The 26,434-nt window shown below is 47.5% G+C and overlaps 37 non-coding genes across 37 annotated transcripts; all 37 read left to right on the top strand.

Moving 5' to 3' along the window:
- The first annotated feature begins 6,553 nt into the window (after nucleotides 1–6,553).
- TRNAV-CAC (transfer RNA valine (anticodon CAC)) lies at nucleotides 6,554–6,625 on the top strand. Its single transcript has one exon. It is a non-coding gene; the product is annotated as a tRNA-Val (tRNA).
- Nucleotides 6,626–6,636: 11 nt separating this feature from the next.
- TRNAQ-CUG (transfer RNA glutamine (anticodon CUG)) lies at nucleotides 6,637–6,708 on the top strand. The gene has a single exon. It is a non-coding gene; the product is annotated as a tRNA-Gln (tRNA).
- Nucleotides 6,709–6,789: 81 nt separating this feature from the next.
- Nucleotides 6,790–6,861, top strand: TRNAE-CUC (transfer RNA glutamic acid (anticodon CUC)). The gene has a single exon. It is a non-coding gene; the product is annotated as a tRNA-Glu (tRNA).
- An 11-nt stretch (nucleotides 6,862–6,872) lies between these two features.
- TRNAQ-CUG (transfer RNA glutamine (anticodon CUG)) lies at nucleotides 6,873–6,944 on the top strand. Its single transcript has one exon. It is a non-coding gene; the product is annotated as a tRNA-Gln (tRNA).
- Nucleotides 6,945–7,035: 91 nt separating this feature from the next.
- Nucleotides 7,036–7,107, top strand: TRNAE-CUC (transfer RNA glutamic acid (anticodon CUC)). The gene has a single exon. It is a non-coding gene; the product is annotated as a tRNA-Glu (tRNA).
- An 11-nt stretch (nucleotides 7,108–7,118) lies between these two features.
- On the top strand, nucleotides 7,119–7,190 carry TRNAQ-CUG (transfer RNA glutamine (anticodon CUG)). Its single transcript has one exon. It is a non-coding gene; the product is annotated as a tRNA-Gln (tRNA).
- An 83-nt stretch (nucleotides 7,191–7,273) lies between these two features.
- On the top strand, nucleotides 7,274–7,346 carry TRNAE-CUC (transfer RNA glutamic acid (anticodon CUC)). Its single transcript has one exon. It is a non-coding gene; the product is annotated as a tRNA-Glu (tRNA).
- An 11-nt stretch (nucleotides 7,347–7,357) lies between these two features.
- On the top strand, nucleotides 7,358–7,429 carry TRNAQ-CUG (transfer RNA glutamine (anticodon CUG)). The gene has a single exon. It is a non-coding gene; the product is annotated as a tRNA-Gln (tRNA).
- Nucleotides 7,430–7,515: 86 nt separating this feature from the next.
- On the top strand, nucleotides 7,516–7,587 carry TRNAE-CUC (transfer RNA glutamic acid (anticodon CUC)). Its single transcript has one exon. It is a non-coding gene; the product is annotated as a tRNA-Glu (tRNA).
- A 163-nt stretch (nucleotides 7,588–7,750) lies between these two features.
- TRNAE-CUC (transfer RNA glutamic acid (anticodon CUC)) lies at nucleotides 7,751–7,822 on the top strand. The gene has a single exon. It is a non-coding gene; the product is annotated as a tRNA-Glu (tRNA).
- Nucleotides 7,823–7,833: 11 nt separating this feature from the next.
- On the top strand, nucleotides 7,834–7,905 carry TRNAQ-CUG (transfer RNA glutamine (anticodon CUG)). The gene has a single exon. It is a non-coding gene; the product is annotated as a tRNA-Gln (tRNA).
- A 93-nt stretch (nucleotides 7,906–7,998) lies between these two features.
- Nucleotides 7,999–8,070, top strand: TRNAE-CUC (transfer RNA glutamic acid (anticodon CUC)). The gene has a single exon. It is a non-coding gene; the product is annotated as a tRNA-Glu (tRNA).
- A 163-nt stretch (nucleotides 8,071–8,233) lies between these two features.
- TRNAE-CUC (transfer RNA glutamic acid (anticodon CUC)) lies at nucleotides 8,234–8,305 on the top strand. Its single transcript has one exon. It is a non-coding gene; the product is annotated as a tRNA-Glu (tRNA).
- An 11-nt stretch (nucleotides 8,306–8,316) lies between these two features.
- On the top strand, nucleotides 8,317–8,388 carry TRNAQ-CUG (transfer RNA glutamine (anticodon CUG)). Its single transcript has one exon. It is a non-coding gene; the product is annotated as a tRNA-Gln (tRNA).
- An 83-nt stretch (nucleotides 8,389–8,471) lies between these two features.
- TRNAV-CAC (transfer RNA valine (anticodon CAC)) lies at nucleotides 8,472–8,544 on the top strand. Its single transcript has one exon. It is a non-coding gene; the product is annotated as a tRNA-Val (tRNA).
- An 11-nt stretch (nucleotides 8,545–8,555) lies between these two features.
- TRNAQ-CUG (transfer RNA glutamine (anticodon CUG)) lies at nucleotides 8,556–8,627 on the top strand. The gene has a single exon. It is a non-coding gene; the product is annotated as a tRNA-Gln (tRNA).
- Nucleotides 8,628–8,708: 81 nt separating this feature from the next.
- On the top strand, nucleotides 8,709–8,780 carry TRNAE-CUC (transfer RNA glutamic acid (anticodon CUC)). The gene has a single exon. It is a non-coding gene; the product is annotated as a tRNA-Glu (tRNA).
- An 11-nt stretch (nucleotides 8,781–8,791) lies between these two features.
- Nucleotides 8,792–8,863, top strand: TRNAQ-CUG (transfer RNA glutamine (anticodon CUG)). The gene has a single exon. It is a non-coding gene; the product is annotated as a tRNA-Gln (tRNA).
- Nucleotides 8,864–8,954: 91 nt separating this feature from the next.
- TRNAE-CUC (transfer RNA glutamic acid (anticodon CUC)) lies at nucleotides 8,955–9,026 on the top strand. Its single transcript has one exon. It is a non-coding gene; the product is annotated as a tRNA-Glu (tRNA).
- Nucleotides 9,027–9,037: 11 nt separating this feature from the next.
- On the top strand, nucleotides 9,038–9,109 carry TRNAQ-CUG (transfer RNA glutamine (anticodon CUG)). Its single transcript has one exon. It is a non-coding gene; the product is annotated as a tRNA-Gln (tRNA).
- Nucleotides 9,110–9,192: 83 nt separating this feature from the next.
- On the top strand, nucleotides 9,193–9,265 carry TRNAE-CUC (transfer RNA glutamic acid (anticodon CUC)). The gene has a single exon. It is a non-coding gene; the product is annotated as a tRNA-Glu (tRNA).
- An 11-nt stretch (nucleotides 9,266–9,276) lies between these two features.
- Nucleotides 9,277–9,348, top strand: TRNAQ-CUG (transfer RNA glutamine (anticodon CUG)). The gene has a single exon. It is a non-coding gene; the product is annotated as a tRNA-Gln (tRNA).
- Nucleotides 9,349–9,435: 87 nt separating this feature from the next.
- On the top strand, nucleotides 9,436–9,507 carry TRNAE-CUC (transfer RNA glutamic acid (anticodon CUC)). The gene has a single exon. It is a non-coding gene; the product is annotated as a tRNA-Glu (tRNA).
- Nucleotides 9,508–9,670: 163 nt separating this feature from the next.
- Nucleotides 9,671–9,742, top strand: TRNAE-CUC (transfer RNA glutamic acid (anticodon CUC)). The gene has a single exon. It is a non-coding gene; the product is annotated as a tRNA-Glu (tRNA).
- Nucleotides 9,743–9,753: 11 nt separating this feature from the next.
- On the top strand, nucleotides 9,754–9,825 carry TRNAQ-CUG (transfer RNA glutamine (anticodon CUG)). Its single transcript has one exon. It is a non-coding gene; the product is annotated as a tRNA-Gln (tRNA).
- A 91-nt stretch (nucleotides 9,826–9,916) lies between these two features.
- On the top strand, nucleotides 9,917–9,988 carry TRNAE-CUC (transfer RNA glutamic acid (anticodon CUC)). Its single transcript has one exon. It is a non-coding gene; the product is annotated as a tRNA-Glu (tRNA).
- Nucleotides 9,989–10,151: 163 nt separating this feature from the next.
- Nucleotides 10,152–10,223, top strand: TRNAE-CUC (transfer RNA glutamic acid (anticodon CUC)). Its single transcript has one exon. It is a non-coding gene; the product is annotated as a tRNA-Glu (tRNA).
- An 11-nt stretch (nucleotides 10,224–10,234) lies between these two features.
- Nucleotides 10,235–10,306, top strand: TRNAQ-CUG (transfer RNA glutamine (anticodon CUG)). The gene has a single exon. It is a non-coding gene; the product is annotated as a tRNA-Gln (tRNA).
- An 83-nt stretch (nucleotides 10,307–10,389) lies between these two features.
- Nucleotides 10,390–10,462, top strand: TRNAV-CAC (transfer RNA valine (anticodon CAC)). The gene has a single exon. It is a non-coding gene; the product is annotated as a tRNA-Val (tRNA).
- An 11-nt stretch (nucleotides 10,463–10,473) lies between these two features.
- TRNAQ-CUG (transfer RNA glutamine (anticodon CUG)) lies at nucleotides 10,474–10,545 on the top strand. Its single transcript has one exon. It is a non-coding gene; the product is annotated as a tRNA-Gln (tRNA).
- An 81-nt stretch (nucleotides 10,546–10,626) lies between these two features.
- On the top strand, nucleotides 10,627–10,698 carry TRNAE-CUC (transfer RNA glutamic acid (anticodon CUC)). Its single transcript has one exon. It is a non-coding gene; the product is annotated as a tRNA-Glu (tRNA).
- Nucleotides 10,699–10,709: 11 nt separating this feature from the next.
- Nucleotides 10,710–10,781, top strand: TRNAQ-CUG (transfer RNA glutamine (anticodon CUG)). Its single transcript has one exon. It is a non-coding gene; the product is annotated as a tRNA-Gln (tRNA).
- An 88-nt stretch (nucleotides 10,782–10,869) lies between these two features.
- On the top strand, nucleotides 10,870–10,941 carry TRNAE-CUC (transfer RNA glutamic acid (anticodon CUC)). Its single transcript has one exon. It is a non-coding gene; the product is annotated as a tRNA-Glu (tRNA).
- A 170-nt stretch (nucleotides 10,942–11,111) lies between these two features.
- Nucleotides 11,112–11,183, top strand: TRNAE-CUC (transfer RNA glutamic acid (anticodon CUC)). The gene has a single exon. It is a non-coding gene; the product is annotated as a tRNA-Glu (tRNA).
- Nucleotides 11,184–11,346: 163 nt separating this feature from the next.
- TRNAE-CUC (transfer RNA glutamic acid (anticodon CUC)) lies at nucleotides 11,347–11,418 on the top strand. Its single transcript has one exon. It is a non-coding gene; the product is annotated as a tRNA-Glu (tRNA).
- Nucleotides 11,419–11,429: 11 nt separating this feature from the next.
- TRNAQ-CUG (transfer RNA glutamine (anticodon CUG)) lies at nucleotides 11,430–11,501 on the top strand. The gene has a single exon. It is a non-coding gene; the product is annotated as a tRNA-Gln (tRNA).
- A 427-nt stretch (nucleotides 11,502–11,928) lies between these two features.
- TRNAE-CUC (transfer RNA glutamic acid (anticodon CUC)) lies at nucleotides 11,929–12,000 on the top strand. The gene has a single exon. It is a non-coding gene; the product is annotated as a tRNA-Glu (tRNA).
- Nucleotides 12,001–26,434: the final 14,434 nt, after the last annotated feature.

Here is a 26,434-nt window from a genome sequence, read left to right as displayed (position 1 = left end):
TGACATCGCACTTTTTTGCATTGACCAAGAGAGCATTCGGGAGGCAGTCAAGGATGCAAGAAAGTTTTGCAGTCTAACGGGGAGTGCCATAAGCTGGCCAAAAAGCTTAGGCTTCTGGCACGGTGAATGGGACAGCCGGCCTGCAGTGTTAGAAACAGTACCGTTCACAGATACGCCAACCAGTTATCTTGGTGTTCCTTTGGAATACTATCGCGATACCACGACGCAATGGACTGAACAAACTGAGCGGGCTAAAGCACAAACAACGAAGTGGGGAGGCAAGAATCTGTCAATATTCACGAGAGCCACTGTCTGCAATTTATTTCTTGTCGCTAAAGTGTTTTATATGTTGCAAGTTTTATGTATATCCCGAGTGTGTGTACAAAAGTTGCACAGGGTTTTTGCTATGTTCGTGTGGGGATCAGGATGGGAGCGCACGACTCGTCTGAATCTGTTTCACGCTGTGCAGAAAGGAGGGTTGGGTTTGTCGCATTTATTTTTGAAACAAGTAGTGTCGCGTTTCATGTTCTTGCGCGACGAAAGCGATTGTTTTTTGCGGTGCGTTATCCAGACGCGTTTAGGTGACGCACTGCCAGAATATGTTGTGACGTCGTATGGCATACGTCAAGTGGTTGTCCGAGGTGTTTTGTTTGAAGTGATAAGCTCTTTCCGTTTTCTAAAAGTACACTTTTCTTTGGAATACCTGAACACAGTCGCAAGAAAGCGATTATACCGAGATTTAGTTTATATCATGTGTCCAGTACCAATATACCGTGCAGTATATGCACTGGGGCGTGAGCAGAATGTCTTAAAAAGAGTTAAGAAAATGCCTGTAAGAGCAACAACAAAAACCTTTTTTTTCATGCTACACACTGGCACGCTTCCTGTCAAGCCATGGCTGCAGGAGAAGGGGATCTTTGTACCCTGGAGTGTGAATTGCCAGATATGTCAGAAACCGGAGACAATGGAGCATATTTTTCTGGAGTGCAGGGACTCAGTCTTCCTTTGGGACATTCTACAAAGGACACTAAAAAAAGAATTTCCTTTAACACCTTTTGGAATCCGTTTTTTACCGTTTGAAGAGACAGAAGGCGTGCCATGTGATATGGTGATGTTACTCTGCATGTACAGCGTGTGGAAAACACGAATGGCGGTGCGTAATGAGGATGTTGACGCAAAACCGGCCAAAGAATATTTTGCTGAATATGTATTGTACATTCGCGAAGCGTTTAAAGCGCTCAGCGAACCACCTGAGTGGTTAACAGCATTTGAACAGCTTGCAAACATTCAGCCTTTTTAAACCAAAATTAAACGACAAGGTACACCCGCACATTGAACTGTCTTTTTTGTTTTGTAATCGCAGCGGAGAATAGCTGTGAATCGTGTATTTGTTATAAAACAGGCAATAAAGAAAAAAAAAATATAGTGGCTGGGATACCTGGCTCTCACCCAGGAGGCCCGGGTTCGATTCCCGGCGTCGGAATCTTTCGTTGAGGTCTCATGGTGTAACGGCTAGTATTTTGGACTCTGAATCCAGCGATCCGAGTTCAAATCTCGGCGAGACCTTTTGTTTTTTGCGCTAAATCAAAGCAAATTACAAAGCGGCGACATTGATGGCACCGGTTTTTAGCGTCGGACTTGTGTGTTCCGGCGTGGTCTAGTCATTCCACTTCCGGCCTTCACAGCGTACGGACGTGCTATCATGTGCTCCCCTGTAGGGACGGTTTCAGCGGCCCGTGTGGGCCGTGGCACGGCCGCTCGATGAAAACGCACGATGAAAACCTGTGCGTTTTCATCGAGCGGCCGTGGCCGTGGTATCAGGTGTACTGAAAAGCCGGCTGAAGATTACCAGGTTGTTCTGCCTCATCTGCCCACAGGTGCTTCTGTTTTAAACACCGTTTTTTTTTTTTTTTTTTGCATGCCGATGTGAAAGCCAGGCCGTATCGAGTGGAGCATGTCCGAGATAGCCTTGCACGTCTTTCGTTGCTGCCGGAAGGGGTTGCCCTCCGGGCATACCAAATGAATCACCTGTGGGCAGTGACGTTTAAGGACAAGGAAGGCAAGAGGAAGATATTAGGAGCTGAAGCGTTCAACGTTAAAGACCACCGCTGCATGGTCATCGACCCGCGCGACCGAGGTGTCCGACTGAAGCTATACTGGCCGCTTCATGGCGTACCAGACGAAGACGTGCGAGTAGCTTTGGCGCCGTATGGAAAAGTGACGGAAATCAGCAGAGACAAGTGGAAGGTCAAGGGCTGCATCGACAAAGGATCAACCACCCGCTCGGTGACGCTGAAATTAAATGTGGGCCTCACTGTAGACGACCTACCACACCAACTGCGTGTTACTGAGGATATGGCGCTCGTCTTTTTTCCTGGCACAGTGCCGCTCTGCCTCCGATGCCGTGGCATCGGACACATCCGGCGAGAGTGCCGCGTTCCACGATGTGGGGTCTGTCGTCGCTTCGGCCACGATGATTCCCAATGTGTGCGCTCTTATGCCAGCGTTACAGGCCCACTCCAAAGGGACGTAGTATCCGAACACCTGATGGACGCTGCAGATGCCGAAGAAGCTAGCAGGGAGGACAACGGCGTGGCGAAGACTCCTTCAACGCCCCTTGAACCCTCCCCAGGAGCTGTCCAGGAAGCGAACCTGGGGGGTGAGCCCTTGGCTGCAGCCCCGGAAACGAAGCCAGAGACTGCAACATGTGACGCAGGCGTGAAGGCAGCAAGCGCGTCATCGTCACTGCCGCAAGAAGTCGGCCAGGAAGCAACGGACGTCGAGATGCTCATGGCCGGAAGCATCGCCGCAAAGCGTGCTCACCAAGACACTGGCAATACAGGAATAAATACTGCGTCAGGCACCGGCGAACCTCCAACGAAGGCATCGACTACGCGGCGGTCTTTGCTTAAACCGAAGCCGAACGTGCCGCCTGGCAGTAGGGTGGCCCCTAAAACGCCTCCGCCCTAGCGGAGGACCCGTTCCAGCGGCCTTCAACGATGACCACAAGAACCCCACAGTTTCGATGTGAGTAGGACGCTTGGCCAAGCAACCCCATGAGATGGCGGCTAACATTAAATCTAGCCTACGCGTTGCGACATTGAATGTGCGAGGAATGTGTTCGCGCAGGCGGCAATGTCAGATTAGTCGCATGTTTTTAGAGAATGACGTTGACCTTCTGGCTGTACAAGAAACAAAAATTGAGAGTGAGGAGCAAACAGAACAAATGGTTCAAGTTTTTCGCTCTATATACAGTGTATGTGTGTGCCATGCTGTTGGACGGTCAGGAGGCTGCGTCATTTTTATTCGCAATAGCATATCGGTTGTTGAAAAAGTGTCCACCTGCGAAAGGGGGAGACTTGTCGCATGTGATTTTATTTTTGCTGGACTACTGTGGCGCGCTGTGTGCATCTACGCACCGAACAAAATTCATGAACGTGAAATTTTTTTTAAGTATGCTGAAGGTTTTTTGAAAACAGAACGACATGTTGTGTTTTTTGGGGACTTCAATTGTGTCTGTACAACTGGAGATAAAACGACGAGCCTCAAAGTACGCGATAGAAGCGCTGAGCTGTTGAACGCGATAGTAATTGAGAGAGAGCTTGAGGACATTGGTTATGCAATGACGCGAGATGGCCAAGCACGGTATACGCACTTTCAAGGTGATTCCCATGCGAGGCTTGATAGAATATACGTACCGGCGAAGTTTGTACCACTGTGTTCCTCTTATGAAACACAATATCTCAGTTTTAGCGATCATAGTTTGGTCTCGATTACGATTGGCGAAAAACGAGAGAGTGTCAAGTTTAATTGGTTCCTGTTGAAGTTCAATGAAAAACTGCTGCAAGATGAAGTGTTTGTCACGAGAGCCAAAGTCTTTCAATTTCCCTGCATACGGAAACGAACAGTTTCATATCAGTGTGGGAGCAGTTTAAATGCGACATTAAAATTGCTGCCATCGATAGAGCATGTGTATTGCGTCACAAGGAAAGGCAACAAGAGAAACAGTTACACAGTGAGCTGGTGTACATGTTAGGGGTAGAACATGAAGTGCCTGGAGCGTTTAAAAAAGAGATACGAGAGGTGAAAGCAAAACTCGAGTTTATCGACGAAGTACCGCGGCGCAATGATAAGGGCGCGCACTGAAAAGTTGTGGCTGGGCGAAACGCCCCCTAAGCGTGTGCTTAGTGAAGAAACATGCTGTAAATAAGGAGATAAATGAAATTCGATATCGCAACAAAATTACAGGGCAAAGTGAAGAGATAAAACTTGCTTTTGTTGAATTTTATACCGAACTTCTAGGAGGAAGAATCTATGACCCCGAGTACTTCAAGACCCACTTTCTGGCCCTTATGCCAAGGTTAAAGGACACGGTTAGAGAATCAATGGAATCTGAAATTACCGTGGCCGAAATTGAAGTGGCAATCGATGACTTAGGTAATGGGAAGTGACCTGGGCCAGATGGACTGGGTGCAGCCATATACAATTTTTTTAAGACAGAAATGGCAGTGGCTTTATACCGAGTGGTCGCTGAATGCTATGAAAAAAAGCAAGCGCCTCTCTCGTTTAGGACAGCGCACGTAGTAATGATCCCCAAAACTGACGATCCTGCAAAATTACTTTCAGTTGAGTCCTACCGACCCGTTAGTTTGACCAATACAGATTATAAAGTATACGTGAAGGTGTTAGCTAGAAGGCTACAAAACGTTATTAAGTCCCTTGTTGACCCGCATCAAACCTGTGGCATTAAAGGTAGAACAATTTTTACAAACATACACATAGCAAGAAGTATTCTGGGATGTTGTGACGCAGTGCATGATCGCGTAGCTATGATTCAGCTAGACTTACATAAAGCGTTCGACAAAGTGGTACATGAAGTTCTGGTTTTATTGCTGGAGCACGTAAATGTTGGATCTGTAATTACTGAAGGTGTTTAATGGTGTATCACGATTGCACAGCCAAATTAGTGATCAACAAAGAATTAAGTATGTCAATTCCTGTACGGTCGAGCGTGAAACAAGGATGTGCGTTGTCCCCTCTGCTTTTTGCGATATACTTGGAGCCTTTTTGTTTACGTTTGTTTGCAACACCATGTATTCGAGGCTACACGTTTTTTAGCAGTGAAATTAAGGTCTTAGCCTACGCGGACGACATAGCCGTGTTTTGCACTGATGCAAGAAGCGTGCAGGAAGTTGTCAGTGTTGCTAAGGCGTTCTGCACGGCAACTGGTAGCGCGATCAGTTGGCCGGAATGCCTTGGATTTTGGCATGGCAACTGGCAGAGCACACCCGCGGTGTACTGTAATATGAATTGGACCGTCTCCCCCGGAAAGTACCTCGGTGTCCCGCTAAATAACTACCGCAATGCTGAGGAATATTGGTCTGTGGAAAATAAACGCGTCAAAAGTGCTACCGATAAATGGGGTGGCCATGACTTTTCAATGTTTGCAATAGCTTCCGTTTGTAATATTTTTTTAATTGCAAAAGCGTTCTACGTGTTGCAAGTGATGCCCATGGCAAGAACTTCGGTTCAGAAAATACACAGAGTGTTTGCGACCTTTATTTGGGGATCGCAATGGGAACGCACAAGTCGGTGCAATTTGTTTCATAAGGTGAAAAATGGTGGGCCAGGGCTCTCACACCTATTTTTCAAGTAGCTGGTGAGCAGATTCTTCTTTGTGCGGGACCAAACTGATGTGTTTTTGAGAACTGTGATCCAAGCACGATTGAAGGATTATCTATCTGACTTTGTCGTATGATCTGTTTCTTTGGGAGCTGGACCGCTCAGTGGTTATTTGCGTGAAGTGGTTACTTCTGTACGCCTGCTCAAGGCAAGGTTTTCATATGAATACTTGTGTGATGTCACGAAAAAGCGTTTGTATTCTGATATTCTCGATGTATTTTTACCATTACCGGTTTACCGAGCTGCCTACAGGCTAGGTTCTGAGCGCGATGTGCTAAAGCTTGTTAAAAAAATGCCAGTGAGACCCTCTGTTAAAACGTTCTTTTTTCAAATACATACCGACACTCTCCCTGTAAAGCCATGGTTACAAAGTAAAGGTATTTTTGTACCTTGGTCGATAAACTGCTTAATCTGTAATAAGCCTGAAACAATAGAGCATATTTTTCTTGACTGCCATGACGCCGTATTTCTGTGGGACGTCCTACAAAGAACACTTAAAAAAGAGTTGCCGATAAGCTCTTTTGGAATACGGTTTCTTCCACGTGCAGAAACAGGGGAAGTGCCGAGTGATATGCTAATGCTGGCTTTGCATGCATAGCGTATGGAAGACGAGAATGGATATCAGGCATGGTCATACACAGGCTCACTCAGCAAGACACTATTTTGTTGAGAGTATTATATACACACGCGACTTGTTCAGAGCACTATGTGAACCCCCGGAATGGCTACAGGCACTAGACCAATTGGCTTCTGTGAAGCCCTCTTAAACGCCTTACACTGGCCGAGCTGTGGCTGGTGTTTTTAGCATATGTACATGTCGTGTATTTGATCTTTTTGTTTTCTTTTGTGAAAAGGCAATAAAGAAAAAAAATCCGGCGTGGTCTAGTGGCTAGGATACCTGGCTCACACCCAGGAAGCCCGGGTTCGATGCCCGGCGTCGGAATGTTTCGTTGAGGTCTCATGGTGTAACGGTTAGCACTCTGGACTCTGAATCCAGCGATCCGAGTTCAAATCTCGGTGAGACCTGTTGTTTTTTTGCGCTAAATCAAAGCAAATTACAAAGCGGCGGTATTGATGGCACCGGTTTTTAGCGTCAGACTTGTGTGTTCCGGCGTGGTCTAGTGGCTAGGATACCTGGCTCTCACCCAGGAGGCCCGGGTTCGATTCCCGGCGTCGGAATGTTTCGTTAAGGTCTCATGGTGTAACGGTTAGCACTCTGGACTCTGAATCCAGCGATCCGAGTTCAAATCTCGGTGAGACCTTTTGTTTTTTTTTTTTTTTTTGCGCTAAATCAAAGCAAATTACAAAGCGGCGGCATTGATGGCATCGATTTTTAGCGTCGGAATTCTCTGTTCCGGCGTGGTCTAGTGGCTAGGATACCTGGCTCTCACCCAGGAGGCCCGGGTTCGATTCCCGGCGTCGGAATGTTTCGTTAAGGTCTCATGGTGTAACGGTTAGCACTCTGGACTCTGAATCCAGCGATCCGAGTTCAAATCTCGGTGAGAACTTTTTTTTTTTTTTTGCGCTAAATCAAAGCAAATTACAAAGCGGCGGCATTGATGGCATCGATTTTTAGCGTCGGAATTCTCTGTCCCGGCGTGGTCTAGTGGCTAGGATACCTGGCTCTCACCCAGGAGGCCCGGGTTCGCTTCCCGGCGTCGGAATGTTTCGTTACGGTCTCATGGTGTAACGGTTAGCACTCTGGACTCTGAATCCAGCGATCCGAGTTCAAATCTCGGTGAGACCTTTTGTTTTTTTTTTTTGCGCTAAATCAAAGCAAATTACAAAGCGGCGGCATTGATGGCATCGATTTTTAGCGTGGGAATTCTCTGTTCCGGCGTGGTCTAGTGGCTAGGATACCTGGCTCTCACCCAGGAGGCCCGGGTTCGATTCCCGGCGTCGGAATGTTTCGTTAAGGTCTCATGCTGTAACGGTTAGCACTCTGGACTCTGAATCCAGCTATCCGAGATCAAATCTCGGTGAGACCTTTTGTTTTTTGCGCTAAATCAAAGCAAATTACAAAGCGGCGGTATTGATGGCACCGGTTTTTAGCGTCAGACTTGTGTGTTCCGGCGTGGTCTAGTGGCTAGGATACCTGGCTCTCACCCAGGAGGCCCGGGTTCGATTCCCGGCGTCGGAATGTTTCGTTAAGGTCTCATGGTGTAACGGTTAGCACTCTGGACTCTGAATCCAGCGATCCGAGTTCAAATCTCGGTGAGACCTTTTGTTTTGTTTTTTTTTTTTTTGCGCTAAATCAAAGCAAATTACAAAGCGGCGGCATTGATGGCATCGATTTTTAGCGTCGGAGTTCTCTGTTCCGGCGTGGTCTAGTGGCTAGGATACCTGGCTCTCACCCAGGAGGCCCGGGTTCGATTCCCGGCGTCGGAATGTTTCGTTAAGGTCTCATGCTGTAACGGTTAGCACTCTGGACTCTGAATCCAGCTATCCGAGATCAAATCTCGGTGAGACCTTTTGTTTTTTGCGCTAAATCAAAGCAAATTACAAAGCCGCGGTATTGATGGCACCGGTTTTTAGCGTCAGACTTGTGTGTTCCGGCGTGGTCTAGTGGCTAGGATACCTGGCTCTCACCCAGGAGGCCCGGGTTCGCTTCCCGGCGTCGGAATGTTTCGTTACGGTCTCATGGTGTAACGGTTAGCACTCTGGACTCTGAATCCAGCGATCCGAGTTCAAATCTCGGTGAGACCTTTTGTTTTTTTTTTGCGCTAAATCAAAGCAAATTACAAAGCGGCGGCATTGATGGCATCGATTTTTAGCGTCGGAATTCTCTGTCCCGGCGTGGTCTAGTGGCTAGGATACCTGGCTCACACCCAGGAAGCCCGGGTTCGATGCCCGGCGTCGGAATGTTTCGTTGAGGTCTCATGGTGTAACGGTTAGCACTCTGGACTCTGAATCCAGCGATCCGAGTTCAAATCTCGGTGAGACCTGTTGTTTTTTTGCGCTAAATCAAAGCAAATTACAAAGCGGCGGTATTGATGGCACCGGTTTTTAGCGTCAGACTTGTGTGTTCCGGCGTGGTCTAGTGGCTAGGATACCTGGCTCTCACCCAGGAGGCCCGGGTTCGATTCCCGGCGTCGGAATGTTTCGTTAAGGTCTCATGGTGTAACGGTTAGCACTCTGGACTCTGAATCCAGCGATCCGAGTTCAAATCTCGGTGAGACCTTTTGTTTTTTTTTTTTTTTTTGCGCTAAATCAAAGCAAATTACAAAGCGGCGGCATTGATGGCATCGATTTTTAGCGTCGGAATTCTCTGTTCCGGCGTGGTCTAGTGGCTAGGATACCTGGCTCTCACCCAGGAGGCCCGGGTTCGATTCCCGGCGTCGGAATGTTTCGTTAAGGTCTCATGGTGTAACGGTTAGCACTCTGGACTCTGAATCCAGCGATCCGAGTTCAAATCTCGGTGAGAACTTTTTTTTTTTTTTTGCGCTAAATCAAAGCAAATTACAAAGCGGCGGCATTGATGGCATCGATTTTTAGCGTCGGAATTCTCTGTCCCGGCGTGGTCTAGTGGCTAGGATACCTGGCTCTCACCCAGGAGGCCCGGGTTCGCTTCCCGGCGTCGGAATGTTTCGTTACGGTCTCATGGTGTAACGGTTAGCACTCTGGACTCTGAATCCAGCGATCCGAGTTCAAATCTCGGTGAGACCTTTTGTTTTTTTTTTTTTGCGCTAAATCAAAGCAAATTACAAAGCGGCGGCATTGATGGCATCGATTTTTAGCGTGGGAATTCTCTGTTCCGGCGTGGTCTAGTGGCTAGGATACCTGGCTCTCACCCAGGAGGCCCGGGTTCGATTCCCGGCGTCGGAATGTTTCGTTAAGGTCTCATGCTGTAACGGTTAGCACTCTGGACTCTGAATCCAGCTATCCGAGATCAAATCTCGGTGAGACCTTTTGTTTTTTGCGCTAAATCAAAGCAAATTACAAAGCGGCGGTATTGATGGCACCGGTTTTTAGCGTCAGACTTGTGTGTTCCGGCGTGGTCTAGTGGCTAGGATACCTGGCTCTCACCCAGGAGGCCCGGGTTCGATTCCCGGCGTCGGAATGTTTCGTTAAGGTCTCATGGTGTAACGGTTAGCACTCTGGACTCTGAATCCAGCGATCCGAGTTCAAATCTCGGTGAGACCTTTTGTTTTGTTTTTTTTTTTTGCGCTAAATCAAAGCAAATTACAAAGCGGCGGCATTGATGGCATCGATTTTTAGCGTCGGAGTTCTCTGTTCCGGCGTGGTCTAGTGGCTAGGATACCTGGCTCTCACCCAGGAGGCCCGGGTTCGATTCCCGGCGTCGGAATGTTTCGTTAAGGTCTCATGCTGTAACGGTTAGCACTCTGGACTCTGAATCCAGCTATCCGAGATCAAATCTCGGTGAGACCTTTTGTTTTTTGCGCTAAATCAAAGCAAATTACAAAGCCGCGGTATTGATGGCACCGGTTTTTAGCGTCAGACTTGTGTGTTCCGGCGTGGTCTAGTGGCTAGGATACCTGGCTCTCACCCAGGAGGCCCGGGTTCGCTTCCCGGCGTCGGAATGTTTCGTTACGGTCTCATGGTGTAACGGTTAGCACTCTGGACTCTGAATCCAGCGATCCGAGTTCAAATCTCGGTGAGACCTTTTGTTTTTTTTTTGCGCTAAATCAAAGCAAATTACAAAGCGGCGGCATTGATGGCATCGATTTTTAGCGTCGGAATTCTCTGTCCCGGCGTGGTCTAGTGGCTAGGATACCTGGCTCACACCCAGGAAGCCCGGGTTCGATGCCCGGCGTCGGAATGTTTCGTTGAGGTCTCATGGTGTAACGGTTAGCACTCTGGACTCTGAATCCAGCGATCCGAGTTCAAATCTCGGTGAGACCTGTTGTTTTTTTGCGCTAAATCAAAGCAAATTACAAAGCGGCGGTATTGATGGCACCGGTTTTTAGCGTCAGACTTGTGTGTTCCGGCGTGGTCTAGTGGCTAGGATACCTGGCTCTCACCCAGGAGGCCCGGGTTCGATTCCCGGCGTCGGAATGTTTCGTTAAGGTCTCATGGTGTAACGGTTAGCACTCTGGACTCTGAATCCAGCGATCCGAGTTCAAATCTCGGTGAGACCTTTTGTTTTTTTTTTTTTTGCGCTAAATCAAAGCAAATTACAAAGCGGCGGTATTGATGGCACCGGTTTTTAGCGTCAGACTTGTGTGTTCCGGCGTGGTCTAGTGGCTAGGATACCTGGCTCTCACCCAGGAGGCCCGGGTTCGATTCCCGGCGTCGGAATGTTTCGTTAAGGTCTCATGCTGTAACGGTTAGCGCTCTGGACTCTGAATCCAGCTATCCGAGATCAAATCTCGGTGAGACCTTTTGTTTTTTTTTTTTTGCGCTAAATCAAAGCAAATTACAAAGCGGCGGCATTGATGGCATCGATTTTTAGCGTCGGAGTTCTCTGTTCCGGCGTGGTCTAGTGGCTAGGATACCTGGCTCTCACCCAGGAGGCCCGGGTTCGATTCCCGGCGTCGGAATGTTTCGTTAAGGTCTCATGCTGTAACGGTTAGCATTCTGGACTCTGAATCCAGCTATCCGAGATCAAATCTCGGTGAGACCTTTTGTTTTTTGCGCTAAATCAAAGCAAATTACAAAGCGGCGGTATTGATGGCACCGGTTTTTAGCGTCAGACTTGTGTGTTCCGGCGTGGTCTAGTGGCTAGGATACCTGGCTCTCACCCAGGAGGCCCGGGTTCGCTTCCCGGCGTCGGAATGTTTCGTTACGGTCTCATGGTGTAACGGTCAGCACTCTGGACTCTGAATCCAGCGATCCGAGTTCAAATCTCGGTGAGACCTTTTGTTTTTTTTTGCGCTAAATCAAAGCAAATTACAAAGCGGCGGCATTGATGGCACCGATTTTTAGCGTCGGAATTCTCTGTTCCGGCGTGGTCTAGTTGATCCCCATATATACACTGCTAGCACCCTGTGGAGTCTTTGAATGCTTGCTCTCGTCGCACACAGTACTTGCAGAACGTACCAAATCTTGGCTACAAGAAAAAGGTTACATACTGTTGACCTTGCAAATATAGATAAGTCTCTCCCTCCAAATTTTGTCGATTTTTCTTTTATTTGTTCCGCTTCATTTCTCCAATAATCACCAGTGTCTTTGTAGTGATTTAAAGGCACCCCGAGGTATTTCGTTGGTGAAACCGTCCACTGCATGCTTTCAATTTGTGATTGTATCGCTTTGTTTCAATCCTGAGAAAGGTAATAAAAAAAAAAATCCGGCGTGGTCTAGTGGCTAGGATACCTGGCTCTCACCCAGGAGGCCCGGGTTCGATTCCCAGCGTCGGAATCTTTCGTTACGGTTTCACCGTGTGATGGTCAGCACTCTGGGCTCTGAATCCAGCGATCCGAGTTCAAATCTCGGTCAGACACTTTGTTATCGTTTTGCTCTAAATTAAAGCAAATCACACAGCGGCGGCGTTGATGGCACAAGATTTTTAGCGTCGGGCTTCTCCGTTCCGGCGTGGTCTAGTGAGGATACTACTTTCGTCTGTCGAAGTAAGCGGACGTGGTTATCATGTGCTCCGATGGGGCGGGTTTTGCAGCAATGAACAGCCGCGGTAACAGGAATGCGCCTGCGGAACATGAGGATTACGCGGTTATCTTACCTACATTGCCTACAGGTCGTACAGTTTTGAACACCATCTTTTTACATCCCGATTTTCGGGCCGGGCCTTATCGAGTTGAAGCTTCAGGGATACGTTGGACCGTCTGGCATTGCTCGCTTAGGTGTTAGTCTTGGGGGCGTACCAGATGAGTCACGTATGGGCCGTCACCTTCAAGAATGCGGAAGGCGTGAAGAAGGCTCTAACCATCGGTGAAATGAAGGTTAAGGGTCGCCGCTGCGTTGTAGTTCACCCGGCGAACCAAGCCCTGCGCCTAAGTTTCATTGGCTGCTTTTCAATGTTCCCGATGAAGATGTACGTGCGGCACTAGCAATGTTCTGGACGGTAACAGATGTCGTGAAAGAAAAGTGGCGCGTGAATGGCATCCACGAGAAAACCACGACGACGCGGACGGTGAGCATTAAGCTCCACGCAGGAGTCAAGGTTGACGACCTCCCACATCAGCTTCGTGTTGGTGGGGAACTGGCGGTGCTAATTGCACCAGGAAGAGCACCGGTATGTTTGCGTTGTCACACCGCGAGACATACACGACGCGACTGCCGTGTCCCTCGATGTGCGCAGTGCCGTCGTTTTGGGCATGACGAGAGTTCGTGTGCGTGTGAAGACTTACGCAAGTGTATAACAGGACCAGTTGGAAAAACTGACGCCGCAGAGCTTGTCATGGACGAAGCGGCCTGTTTATGGGAGTTGGCGTTGTTTAACATTCCTTAAGATTAGCCAGGGGTTCCACCCTGGCCATCCAAGGCGGAAAACACTCTTGTGTAGCAACCACACCAAGAAAACGTGTTATTTGTTCTCGGATATACACGCGGAGTGGGGTTTCCATTGGTATCGCAATAGAAGCCTGGCATGCGGGCTCGGCTTATACAGTAGAGGCCAGTTAAGATTACCTGATCGAAAGGTGTTCCGTCACCGCCATCTATCGGTAGATATCTTATGCCATCTGGGTCAAGACGAAATTCTTTCTTTATTGTTCGTTGTAGAATATCCCAGGCGAACTCCCGCCCATCAGTGTAAGAAAGCATGGTCTATTGTCTCAGGTTGTTTGCATATGAAGCAATTTGAGCCCCATGGCATGTAAAAGTCCCTTTTTTCTAAGAACGTTGCAAGTGAAAGTGTACCTGTGTGTAGACTTAAAGAAAGCTTTTCACACCTGGCGGTACCTGTATTCTTTTAACTCGTTCCAGAACATTGTGGCCTGGCCCTCGACTGTCTATGGATCTGTACAAGGATGGGGGAAAAAAGGCTGTCCGATATATCATTGTGCAGCTTTTTCCTTGTGACCATAAAGAAGTATTCTTCCGAGTACCGTACAGCAAGGAAACGAACACTCAGTACAATTTCCTTATAGAAACCGAACACTACTCCCGGTACACCTTGTGAGCATACAATGAACTCTAGCAAGAAACCCACGAGCCTAATTTTACAGTGTTTCAAAAAGTGGATCATCATTGCTCCTGAAGAAAAAGAACCGTCCAACTAATTGCCTGACAAACAGGTGGTCCAGCCCTGATCCTCCATCTTTCTCCCGTCTGAAGAAATTGGTGCGGCTGCATATCTCCCACCCGGAACACCACACGAACACGACAAAAACTTTGTTTTTGTCGCGTTCAAAAGCTTAGCTACGAAAAACAGGTTGCAGACAGTAGCCTTGGCAAATACTGAAAGGTGTTTGGCTTTCCACGCCTCAGCCTTTTCCTTAGGACTATTAAGCTCGCACTGCCTGTATTCTTCGCTCTGTTTATAAGCTTCAAGTGCTACGCCTAAGTATTTTGCTGGAGTTGTCGACCACATGACTTTCACAAAGATAGCAGGGGCCTTAGGCCACTCCACATGCCAAATACCGAGGCACTTTCTCCAGTAGACTCTACTTCCAGTGTTTTCACCAAAGTTCTTTGCAACACTTATCGTTTGCAAGACGCTTTCCTTGTCTTTGCAACACACGGCTGCGTCATCAGCATAGGCCAGGAGCATAGGCCAGGATCTGTCATGAAAAACACCGTATTTTCGAATGGTGACGTGCGAGCAAAGCCCTATAGGGCCGAAGACTTCCGAGATGCGCTTGTCCCGACTGGATTGCCGCAGGAGGTCGGGGCCCTTGCGGCCAACCAGAGCAATCATGTGTGAGCAGTCACATTCAGGGTGAAGACGCGACGAAAAAAAATGCCACTGAAAGAGCTCAACGGGAAGGAGCGTCGCTGCGTGGTCGTCGACCCTCAAGACCAACAGGTACGCCTCCGCCTTCAATGGATGGTGTATTGGGTGGCGGACAAGATGTAGACACAGTGCTAGCGGCCTTTGGCAAGGTCGTTGAAGTGACGCGAGTACAATGGCGGGTCAGAGGCGCAGGCGACAGGAATTCAACGTCTCGGACCGTTTTGTTGAAACTGAAAAGCGGAATGAAAGTCGATGACCTCCCGCACCAAATCCGAGTTGCCGGTGAACTGGCCCTTGTCGTACCGCCTGAACGGCCGATGCAGTCCCTACGATGCAATGGTGTCAGACACGTCCGTCGCGAGTGCAAGGTGCTGCGATGCTCGTGATGTCGAAGCTTTGGGCATTCACAAGATCAGTGCATACGCACGTACGCCGCAGCCTTGGGGCCACCAGGGAGAGAGGTCAGCCCGCGGGTGAGGATGGACGCTGCTGAAGCCGAGAACGCCGCCAAGGGGCTAGTTACAATGAGAGCGCCAACGATGCGGGGGGAACATTGAAAACAAAGAAAGGTACGAAAGGCGTACTTGTTGCCCTCGAAAAGAAAGCTGATGCAACGTCGGGTCCTCCAGAAGAACTGGAGAAAAGCATGACAAACCGCTTTTTTTCGTGCCCTTCAGACAGATTAGTGAACGTTGACTTTACAGTTGGTGATGATTCGTGGCGTGTTTTGTGTGTATATGCACCCAAGATTTGGGAACATGCCGCGTACGAGGCAGACGGTGGAGATGCAGCCAAACATGCAGCCACCCTATGGATACGAGCGGCAACGCTAACTTTAAAAGGCCGCTAGGTGCTACCGACGGGAAAACGACTGCTAAGAACCACGCCGACGGGCCGCCTGCAAGGACGACTATGACGAGAAGGAGTAGCTTCAAGCCCTGTCCAAACAGCTCTCGGGACAGGAAGGGCGGCGACAAGCCACAACCGTCTACGGACCACAACAGACAACCGGACGGTCCCGGAGGCGTCTAGCCGCTAGCTAGACGTTGTGAGAAGCGCCAGGCTCCGGGCCTCTTTCTCTTTCCCGTATTAGCAATTTCAATCAACCGTACGCTTAGCTGAGGCACGATAAACGTGAGAGGTCTGGCCGCCAAGCGTAAACAAAGCCAAGTGTACCGGATGGTGCTAGACCAGGACCTCAATGTTCTGGCCGTGCAGGAGACAAAGGTCGAAGGGGAGCAGGAGACTCGGGGCATGATGCTAAGGTTTACGTCTTTGTATTACACGGTAGTGAGCGTAATACAAATGCAATAATATCCTAATGCTAAAGGAGCGTCGGTGGGCGTTATCTTGTTTATCAGGAAACTGCCCGGGTTATCCATCGAAAATTATTTTTCGTGCCTTTCAGGCAGATTAGTGTACGTTGACTTTAATGTTGGCGATGATTCGTGGCGTGTTTTGTGTGTATATGCACCCAAGATTTGTGAAGCGCGCACTCTCTTTCTTTTCATTCTTAAAGATGCACATTTGCATGAAGAGAAAAGTGATTATTCTGGGTGATTTCCTTGTATACTCGGAGATCGAGAGAGAATTGGCAGGAGAACAAATGAGAAAAGCTGCCATGTCCTTACTGAATTATTGTCCGAGTGCGACCTAGACGACGTGGCTGATTGCCTGGTTGGAACACGCGAATACACGCACTTCCTGGGCAACAGTCACGCTCGTCTAGACAGGATGTACGTGTCACTAGGCGTAATACCTCTATGTCGCAACTACGACATCATCCCTCTTTCATTCACCGATCACTCTTTGGTCATGACATCTGTTGGACGCAAAGGAACACGCAACACCTTCACGAGATGTGGAAAATGATTCCAAATTGTTCAAGGACGAGATTTTTCTAAGCAATATCCAGGAACATTGGCAAGAAGTAAATAATAACGACGTGGCACAAGTCGCTGAAAGGCAGAAAAATTTTAAACAACGACTAACACCTCTGTCATGTAATGTAATTCAAAGTAAATTACATTCATGCCGAACGTCATTGCATTCTTGCGTTCCCTGTTTACACCGCTGGTACACAAAATGGCATTCGCAATTGATGACGATGTTTATCGGCACCTTGGAGACCGCAGGCGCTCGGCAATCGACATGTATACTTTCGGGTTGCGCTTCGCCCTGCGCAAATCGCTGAGGTAGTCTTCCCACACTTTCAGCAGCGCGCGCGTCTCGTCGTCAGTCCAGTGCGCTCTTCTCTCTTCATTCTACGCCGACGAAGCTGCAGAGTTGGCTTCCGCGGTTTGTGGTTTAGCGCGGCACGACTTTAAAGACAGTATGCAGAAATGGAAAAAAAAGAAACAGACGAGCGTTTGTAAACATGGCCGATAAGAGGTGCTATAGCGTCCAGTCGGAGACTGGGAACAAGAACATAGCTGCACAAACTACTTCAACTGTCGTGCTGTACTTCATAAAATTATTAAAAATTTCATAACAGCAATTATGACAGCCTTTACTCTGATTAAGTTTCGTTTTAACTTATCGATTTCATAATTCTTTTTCAAGCCCCTGTCGTCGAGATTACACAAGTAGAGCTTCCATGAGTTCGGGAAACTCATTCAGTGGGTGAATGCCATTAGCTGCGAATGTCATCCACTATGCCCGTGTGGAAGAAACAAAAATGTCATTAAGACGTAATCTCATTCGCTGCAAATGACATTGCACGTGCCGTGTGACAGGGGTATTAAGCGAGCCGCCATCGATCGCTCCTGTGAAATGAAGTACGAAGAAAGAGCTAAAGAGAAAGAACTAAGTGCAGTGTTGAAAAAGTTAACGGCCTTGGAGTGCAGCTTACCGAGCGCATAAAACGACGACTTACGTAGCATCCAAGCAAAATTGGAGCTCTGCGATGAAGAGCGATATCGGGGAGCGATTATACGCGCAAGGGCCGAGGCAGTAACAGCAGATGAGGCGCCAACTAACGCGCGCTCGGTCTTGAGAAGCACGCACGGCGTGATCACATAGATGTACTTCAAGTACGAAATAACCAACTGATACTACTTTGCACAAGTGTTTTTTCCACATAGATTTTTGCATCGAAAGCTGTTCACATAGATGCCTTTAGAGCAACGTTTTTGGAACGCATGCCACAACTCAGCGACGACACGAAGAACGGACTAGAGGCACCGATATCTGGCCTGGAAAACTCTCCGGCTTCGGTGGCAGAGGTAATTGGCGCCATCTATGAGGAGGGCGGAGCAGAAAATACGTTTCCTTTGCATGACCTCGTAAACCGTCGCGCGCCCGCGCGCCGATCCAGGTGGCCGAGCCCTTCCCCCCAACTCCTCTCCCCTCGCCCTGTCTCACCACTCCCTCGTAACTCCCTCACCTTCGACTATCCGCGCGCGCGCCCGGCGGCCCGTTGCATGGAGTTTCATGTTTCGTCATCTGCTGTTATCGAGAAGCGTGCGCTGCTGTGCGTTGACCGGCGTGGGTAGTTTCGTCAGTTTCGTGGTCCTCGATAGCTGTGTGCTTGTACTAGTCTCATGACTCGCACCGCTCGTGCATCGTGCAGTGGTGCACGAATACCTCAAAAACAAGCCCTGCAAGGTTGTTCCGGGTGCTTAAAGACAACAGGCGAGCGCGCAGACCCAAGGAAATCAGAAGGCGCATGTACAGGAACACAGCCCTGACCATGTGCGTGCTCGATGAGCCTTCGGACATAGCTGCGCCTTGATTGTGCTACACTTCACCCTTACCGGTAGAGAAAGCTGACAAATCGATGTTCCTCCTCATTGTCAACTGTCTATGACTGTTTTTCTGTGCCAAGTCTCATTCTACAACTTCAGTAACTTGCTTAGCTTTCCATTCCGCCCTCAGTGATTTTTCTGTGTCACGTTCTACAAGCGTACTAACAGCTGAAAAATTACTGTTCGTGTTTGTGTATTATCTCAGTAATCGCCGATGGGAACACCGTGCGTACAACCTTCATGTGTAGGCATGATACGCTTTTTTTTTCTTCTGAAAAGCATGAGCATTGCAAGTGTCCTAAATGTAGATTTTTGCAGTTCATGTTTATAATACAAAGGAGTGCCCAGTAAGTACGACTTAGTGCCTTACGTGACGTAATTTTACTGCTAAGCATTGCATTCGAGGTGAAAGAAAAGTCGTGTTGTTGGCTTATTTCACCTGGTCTTTGATTGAGGAATAGACCTTTCTGCGAATGTTTTCTATGTGCTGCTGCAAAAGCCGACTACCTTCTTTTCCCCCTTGCCACCGTTACTAAAGTTGTGGCCAAGTGCAAAATAATGTGATAATGTGTATTTCAGTTTTTAGTACAATGTTATTTTTGTTCTGCCATGACTTTTTCACTTTTTTGAGTATTAATGAACATGTCACGCATTGTATATACTTTCCGGCAGGTTTATAAGTAAGCTCTTGTATTTTTTTCTTTTTTTTTTGGTATGGCTGTCAATCAAACAATATCTTAGCATTTTATTCTATGTTTAGGTGTTTTTCGTGTCATTGATTTGCTATTACCAGTGAGTTTCCCCTTTCTTTAGTTGTCATGACTAGGTCACACACGTCGTCCAGTTTTGTGCAATATCTTAGTGCATATATCAGAAGCTCGTCTACACTTTGGTCTTGAGGTCGTTATATAAAAATCGTTTTTTTTTTTTTATGTGTGTGTGTGTACATGAAACGGCTTTCGCGTTTTCTAGCGTTTTTTTTTCCCCTTTTTTTGTTTGTTTCACTGTCTGTGAACTTCTGTGTTTAGATGCATATGTCATGCACCTTTCCCTTTTGTTAATTTTTGAGCGTGTATCACACCACGTTATAAGAAAAATATTTGCTTTCGGAAACGAAGTCAATAGAGCGAGACCAAAGATCTGTTGTGTTGGAAGAGGAATTTTTTTATGTCCCAGCACATGCTGATACAAGTATGGGCAAGACTGCGTGCGTGCCAACGCATAGCCCATGGCACACCACGCGCCAGCTCGTGGTGTGCCGTAGCGTGCGCGTACAGGCAAAAACAAATGTAAGCGGCGCGCGCGGCATGGGGGAAAGGAAGCGGAGCGGGTCGACACAATAAAAACAAAGAGAAAAGAACAATAGGGAGAGGAAGCGCCGCGTGGCTGCTAGTCCTGTTGTCATGACAACGTAAACAATCGTGTGCGCCGCCATTTCGCTAGAGCATCGCCCTCCTGTTAGGGCCGTAACTAAAGGGGACCTTGGCGCTAGCGTCGAAAGAGCGTCTGCTCGAAAACAGCCAATGGAAGCCATGCGGAGATTCACCCTTGGGCCGATATCAGCACACGAAGTTAAAGGCAAATGAATATTTAAAAACAGGAAAATGACCTGGTCCCGATGGCGTTTGTGCCGCTTTTTACAGCGAAGCTCTATATGGCTAGCCGATTCGTCCGTCCGTCCGTCTGTCGGCCGCTTGGATGCCGGAAACTCCTCCGGCGCAACCCCATGCGCATTTGCGAAAAAATAAAGAGAGAAATAGAGGCGCGCGATTATCCAGCGCCACCTGGATAGCACAAGGTATGTTTACTCCGATTCATGGCGTCACGCTACCTGGCCCGAAATTGCAACTGATAAGGCTGGCGTGACGAAAGCAGTGAAAATCGCTGTTGCCCACTCGGGAGCATCCCCATCAAATTCTATGGCAGTCGGGCCAGATAACATGGCATCATGGATCGGGGTGAAAAAGCCTTGTGCTCTCAATGTGGTGTAGGATTAGCTGCGCCAATATTGACGTCGTTGCTCTCCGTCGCAGCCGAGCGCGCGCGCAGCAATTTCTCTCCTGCTCCGAAATGGATAGGCCACGCGTCATAAGTACTCTTTAGGAGCAGGCAGCTTTCCATCAGTAACGCCGCGAGCAGAAGTGGGAACGAGCTCGTCTACTTCGTGCCTATGCTACAGCCCGGCCACAAGAACAGGTTCGTGGAGCCGAGCGCAAGCAGCAACTGCGTACCGAGGATTCGGCAGCCAATCAAGCCGTCGTCTAATGAAGTGTCGGGATTAACCGAGTGATAACCATTTGTGCAGAGTACTTGGGCGGGGATTTTTTTGATAAACAGTTTAAATCAGACTTGTCGCCTCTACTCGCTGACGTGCTTATCGAAGCGTATGAAGTAAACGCATTGCCACATTCTTTCGGGGAAGCGCACACTGTTTTCTAGGCATACAAACGACAGGTGAAGTGGTGAGTAAATGACCATGTAGTACTTACTACTCAGATTGCTACATAACGAATTATATGTAATAATTTTTTGTGATCAATTACATATTTTTCGTACTTTTGTAATTGACTCATTACTTAGATTCTTTACTCGGTAACACTCACTGCAATTAAATTACTTTTTTTTCTCAGTGATCAATTACATGCAGCCAGTTACTTATGGATGGACAAGCTGCAAGAGACGACGCAGCTTTTGGCACTTGAGTTTGGTGGGAACTACTGTAAGAACGACCGGCAGTCGTGTCATATGCAGCAGCCCTGTAGATGCGCATGTTCAGACCGGCAGACCGGGGCAGCAATTTGTTATCTAATCTCTACGCTCCACCAGTTGTCGGTCGACAACAAGCGCTAGCTGCTCTAGCTAGATAGCGATGTTCATTTTTTTTTTTACGTTCATGCCAGGAAACCATCTACGGAAGTACTTTCTTGCGCTTTTCGTCGGCCCTGCCAAGAACGCCTTCTCCAACCCCCAGCAACAATGAAGTGTTGCGCTTCACAGAGGACCCAGGTGCAAGCATCGTGGCACTGAGTAACCACGAGTTTGCGCGCAAGGTGTTCGCACTGTACGACACTTTTTCCTTCAGCCCACATCACCGAGCTAGATTTGAGTCTCACTGCGCAAGAAAAAGGCCGAAAGATGACAGTCAAGAATTTTTGAAAAGCAGTTGTTATTGAAGACAAACATGTGTGCCCGGCCAGCTCGTTTTATTTGCTCTCTTTGTGCAGTATTAATAAAGGTTCGGTGGAAAGTAATGTAAATGTAATGTACTACATTTTAGTAAATTCTCAGTTGCTCTCTTGGGGCCAGTAATAGGTATCTGTAATCAATCATTTTTTTAAATGAAGCAGTTGTAATCGGGTACCTTTTCTTGTGACATGCACATGTGGTAGTACTACCCTATCCTCTGTGCAGTTCCCTCGCCATTTCCTTTACTAACACACACCTACGGTGAACTAGAATACTAGTACACTATATACACACGCAACATCCTCCGCTATAGCAACTATTCAGCTGCCTAAATTAGACGGTGTGGTCAGCAGCAATTTCTTTCCTTCCAATTTTCACTGTTACTGAATGAACGAATTACAGCCGTAAACTCTTTTTTCGAACACCAGCGTGTCCCCTTTCACATTGGTGAAGCAGGCAGGCGTACACAGGCATATTCAAGCCATCAGCGAGGGAAGGGGGTCAGCTTCTCCATGGTGAAATTCTTATTTACAGTATACGCCTACCTTTCTCCAGTATACGCCTAAATTGAAAGAAACTCTCGCTTGACCTTTTTTTCTGCGCGCGGGGCAGTTTCTAAAGTGTTGAAAAGAAGAACATGATAAAAAAAATTGGCTAAGGCTTAGCTTGGTTAAGCCTGGAAGATTGCGAAAGCAATACCCTTGGCTGCGCCTTGGTTCGGCTGATGGTGTGGACATGGTTGCCCTTTGTTAAACTTATGGCTATACATCATCCGACATAGCGCAAGGCAGCGCGCCGACCACTGCGAGGAGCCGAGCTGTAGCCCCATTCATCCTCCTAGCGTGACGTCACACCAGCGAGCGCCCCCTCTCGATAGCGCCGCAGCAGCGGCGCGCAAGGCTTCGCCTCCACCATCGATGCCGCGAGCTAGGGCCCCGTCTCTCGGTCTGGCGTGACGTCACGCCAGCGAGCGCCCTCTCTCGGTAGCGCCGCAGCAGCGGCGCGCAAGGCTTCGCCTCCACCATCGATGCCGCGAGCTGGGGCCCCGTCTCTCGGTCTGGCGTGACGTCACACGGTCACGTGACGCGCAGCTGTGTAAGGAGGCGCCACGACCACCGATGGGCCGAAAGTGCGAGCAGTATTGCTTTCGAAATAAAAAACATCGCCATTTTCCTCCACTGACTTTCTAAGAATACGTACCCGTTTTCCATGTATATTACGCAGCATATACCTCATTAGTGTAGCGAATTGTGCGTGTTGGTACATATTTGAAACGGCGGCAGCGACCTTGTTGTCTGGTCTCCGTCCGTGTCTTTTTACGCTGCCGCCTTTTCACATACCTCAAAAATGCCTTGACGACACGTAATGCACTTAAACTCATCACTACTCTTTACGTGATCAACCAACTTAACGGGGCCCTGAAATACTCGTTAAACATCGTAAAAAAATGTGGCCGACCTGTTAACGAGGCTCGTGTGAACATGGGCCAAATATTATTGCACTGCATGCAGCAGGGAATTTACAATCTCGTGTCAAAGGCGGTGAACAGGTGCTTGCTCTCTATTAGTTGATTTCGTGGTCGCGAAAACATTCTGAGTAATGCGAAACTACTCATTTTTTAGTTAAATAAGTGGAAAATACATATGCCTACGATCTCGCACTGCGTGTAACTGCGTCTGCTACACGTGGCCCCCGATATCGCAGCGGCGTGCTGCGTAGTGCAGTCTACCACGGCCGCCACAGGGTGCCGCGACAAGCCCTTTTCCTATAAAAATACCGCCACTCTTTGAGCTCTGCGGCTACCGCACGACCTCCTCTCCTCCTCACCCCTCGGGCGTCCCCTCCGCGGGAATCGGTTTTGCGCCCGTTTTTCTGCACGATGATTGGCCTCCCTGGTGTTGCCCTTGGAAACGCGCGGATCTTGCGTTTCGCTTTTTTTCCATTGGCGCCATTTTTCTCCTTAGCTCGGCTGGCTCGGCGCAGTCAACCTTGCAAGCTCCATTTCCTGCGGAGTTGTGCCAGCACTACGCGGTGCTGTGGCGCATATAACTGCAGCAAGAAGGCTGAAGATAGTTATGCGTGCAGTTTTTATGATACCACATGTAAATCGTGATGGCACGTGCGGGAAGCAGTGTCTGCACAACATAGACCGAAACAAGATTGTTCCGACAAAAAACAGTGTTGTTTGCGAGGTAAGGCGCTTTGATATTGCTCGTATCAAAGCATCCCCTAATGCTTCATGTTTTTTCATTCTTCCGGCCTTCTCATCAGCGTTTTTGCTGCGACAATTTGTAATTAAGTTGCATAAAAATGGGGTTGTCTTCAGTATGCTGAATATTCTGCTGGGGCTCCATCACCTCACACGTCGTCAAGTGTTATTCAGTCGGAAAGTAGCACTATAGGTTCTGCTTTCCACTGTGAACAATTATGCAAGAAGATACAGCCTCTCGATCGCACTTTCCATGATTGTTAGCATCCGTTGCCTGTTTAACTGAACATTTAAATAGCGGCTTGTAGAGGAGCGTTCATTCCAACTTACTTTGATGTGCACGTCAGTCAGTTATATGCAATGAATGCAGGCCCTGAAAAGAATTAACGGCAAGTATACCCACGGCATTGCGGCTGATGAGCGTTAGCCAGTCGACATTGCGTTTCTAATGCATTAGCATTCTTTGGCGCGTACCCTAGCCCAGTCACGCAAGAAGTATAATGCTTTGTATCTGCACAAAAATGCACAATTTGCGAACTTAGGAGATCTAATCGTTACAGTAGTGTCAATGTAGATTGGTAGCTTTATAAGCGATAAGGAACATAAATCTCTCAAAAAATAAATAAAAAGAGAATACCCATAGAGATACATAGGGCTCCTCAGAAATTGCATGGGAAAGCTTGTAATAGGGGTGGGTTAACTTGAAATTTAGGGTTCGTTCAACTGAAATTTCGGGGTGGGCCAACCTAAATTTTGGGATTGGCTAACTTAAGCTTAAGAGGAAGCTTTAGCTCGAGTGCTCCTATCTAAATACATGTAAAAGGAGAATTCGTTTTTCTCGGCAACCACTGCACCAAATTTGACGAGGTTTGTTGCATTTAAAAGACAAACTTAAAATCTAGTGACTGTTGGTTTCGAATTTTCGAGTTAGGTTGTCAATTTTTTATTAAAAATTGACAAAAATCGAAAGTTTTCTAAAAACGAAACTATCAAGTTTGCAACTGCGTAACTAAACAACTAAAAATGATAATACAATTCTGGGAATTGCATCTAATAGTACATCTAAAGCGGACAAAATTGATATGTTACACATGAATATAAAAAAAATTTAATCATAAGTAAATACAACTTTTGCAAAACCGTTGTAACCAACGTAACAAATTCACGTAAGATGTAAAATGACATATTAAATTTGTCCGCTTTGAATGATCTAATGGATGCCGTTTACAGAACCACAATATCAGTTCTTGATGCAGAGCTATGAATTTGTGAACTTCGTGCTTCTATATTTTTCAAACGGTCAAATATTTGAAAATCGTTTTAAGAAAATTCAAGCCCTAAATCGAAATTCCGCTTCCAACAGTCACTAGACTTTAACTTTCTCTTTCAAATGCAACAAATTTCATCAAAATCGGTCCAGGGGTTATCTCATAAAAACCTTTTTTCGTTTTACATGTATTTGAATAGGCCGCGTCGGAGTTGGGCCCGAGCTAAAGCTTCCTCTTAAGGATAAGCCAAGTAGAAATTTGGGGGTGGGACAACTTAAATTTGGGGTTGGGACTTGACAACTACAGCATAATTTCTTGATTATTTTTCAGTTCTTGAATTCGCTTTGAATTGGGCTGCCACGTACGCATGAGTGGGTGACAATTATTATTTGGTTTCTCATGCATAGAGGCAACGCACAGGGGGGTGGTCACATGATCGCGCACGCTTGCTCGCACTAAGATTGCGCAACTATTCTATTCAATTTAGAGACCTCAGCACAAAAGCTACTTTCACATTGAGAAGACAAACACATGGATGGACTATGCACTTGTGGCTAATTCATTATACGAAGGCGCGCTGAATAGCTGCAGTGCACATACGCACATAGGCAAGAAAAAAAATATCCACACATGGAGGGATGTGCCGCAAGCAATACTAGATCAGATGCACAAAGTAAAGCAGCTTATTATCATGTGGCAGAAACAAATGTCTGGAGTATAGAACTCGCCTCCAAGCTCCTTTTACATCAGTATGCCCCATTCATACGGCTTTAAAAAGAAGCCAACCTCCTCATAAACGTTACCTTCAGCATTCTCAATGCTGTTATTACCGTATTTCAAAAATTTACACACCGCTGGGACGTGCAGCTGACCCAAAATCATGCGCCTCCATAGAATACCGAGGCCCGTATGTGGGAATTGAGGGAAAGCGTGTCGTGTGCAGCGCTCGCAGCTAGCACTACCGGCACGCGAGGAGAATCGAGGAGGAAAGTGCCATGGGGAGCAGAGTGTCGCTACTTTCAAATTATCAAGGGGTTTTATTTCGCTGTAGAGAGCCTACGTGCAAGCGCTGTTTTAGGGTGGTGACAACACCAAAATTTTTACCTTTATATTTACCACCAAATTTGGCGAGTGAACTTTTTCCCCAATCTCACAAAAAGAGGAGGCTCATCCTTGCCTTTTTTTTTTTTTTGACACGCTCCGTTGTTCCCATGTTGGCACGCAATCTATTCAATTTCTTTAATTTAGCTTTATACCAATGACTTCATGAAGCCTGGATACATCTTTTACATGTTGCCTTTTCCTTATAACATGAAATTTATTTAACAGTTTGCATGAAAAAGTGCTAAAGACAAAGCCGAAGGAACACATACGACAGGACTTCCTTTGACTTAGTCTTCATCTTTAGCACTTTATGAAAACTGTCAAGATGAACTGCCAATTTATCTGGCGGTGGCAAGTACCCTTACAAAGGCCGTCACCCACACTGAAACAGCGCTTGCATGTAGGCTCCCTATCTCACTATTTTCGC

The sequence above is a fragment of the Dermacentor andersoni genome, chromosome 7 (genome assembly GCF_023375885.2).
Source record: "Dermacentor andersoni chromosome 7, qqDerAnde1_hic_scaffold, whole genome shotgun sequence".
NCBI classification, from domain to species: domain Eukaryota; kingdom Metazoa; phylum Arthropoda; class Arachnida; order Ixodida; family Ixodidae; genus Dermacentor; species Dermacentor andersoni.
This window is presented reverse-complemented; position numbering and strand designations above follow the sequence as displayed.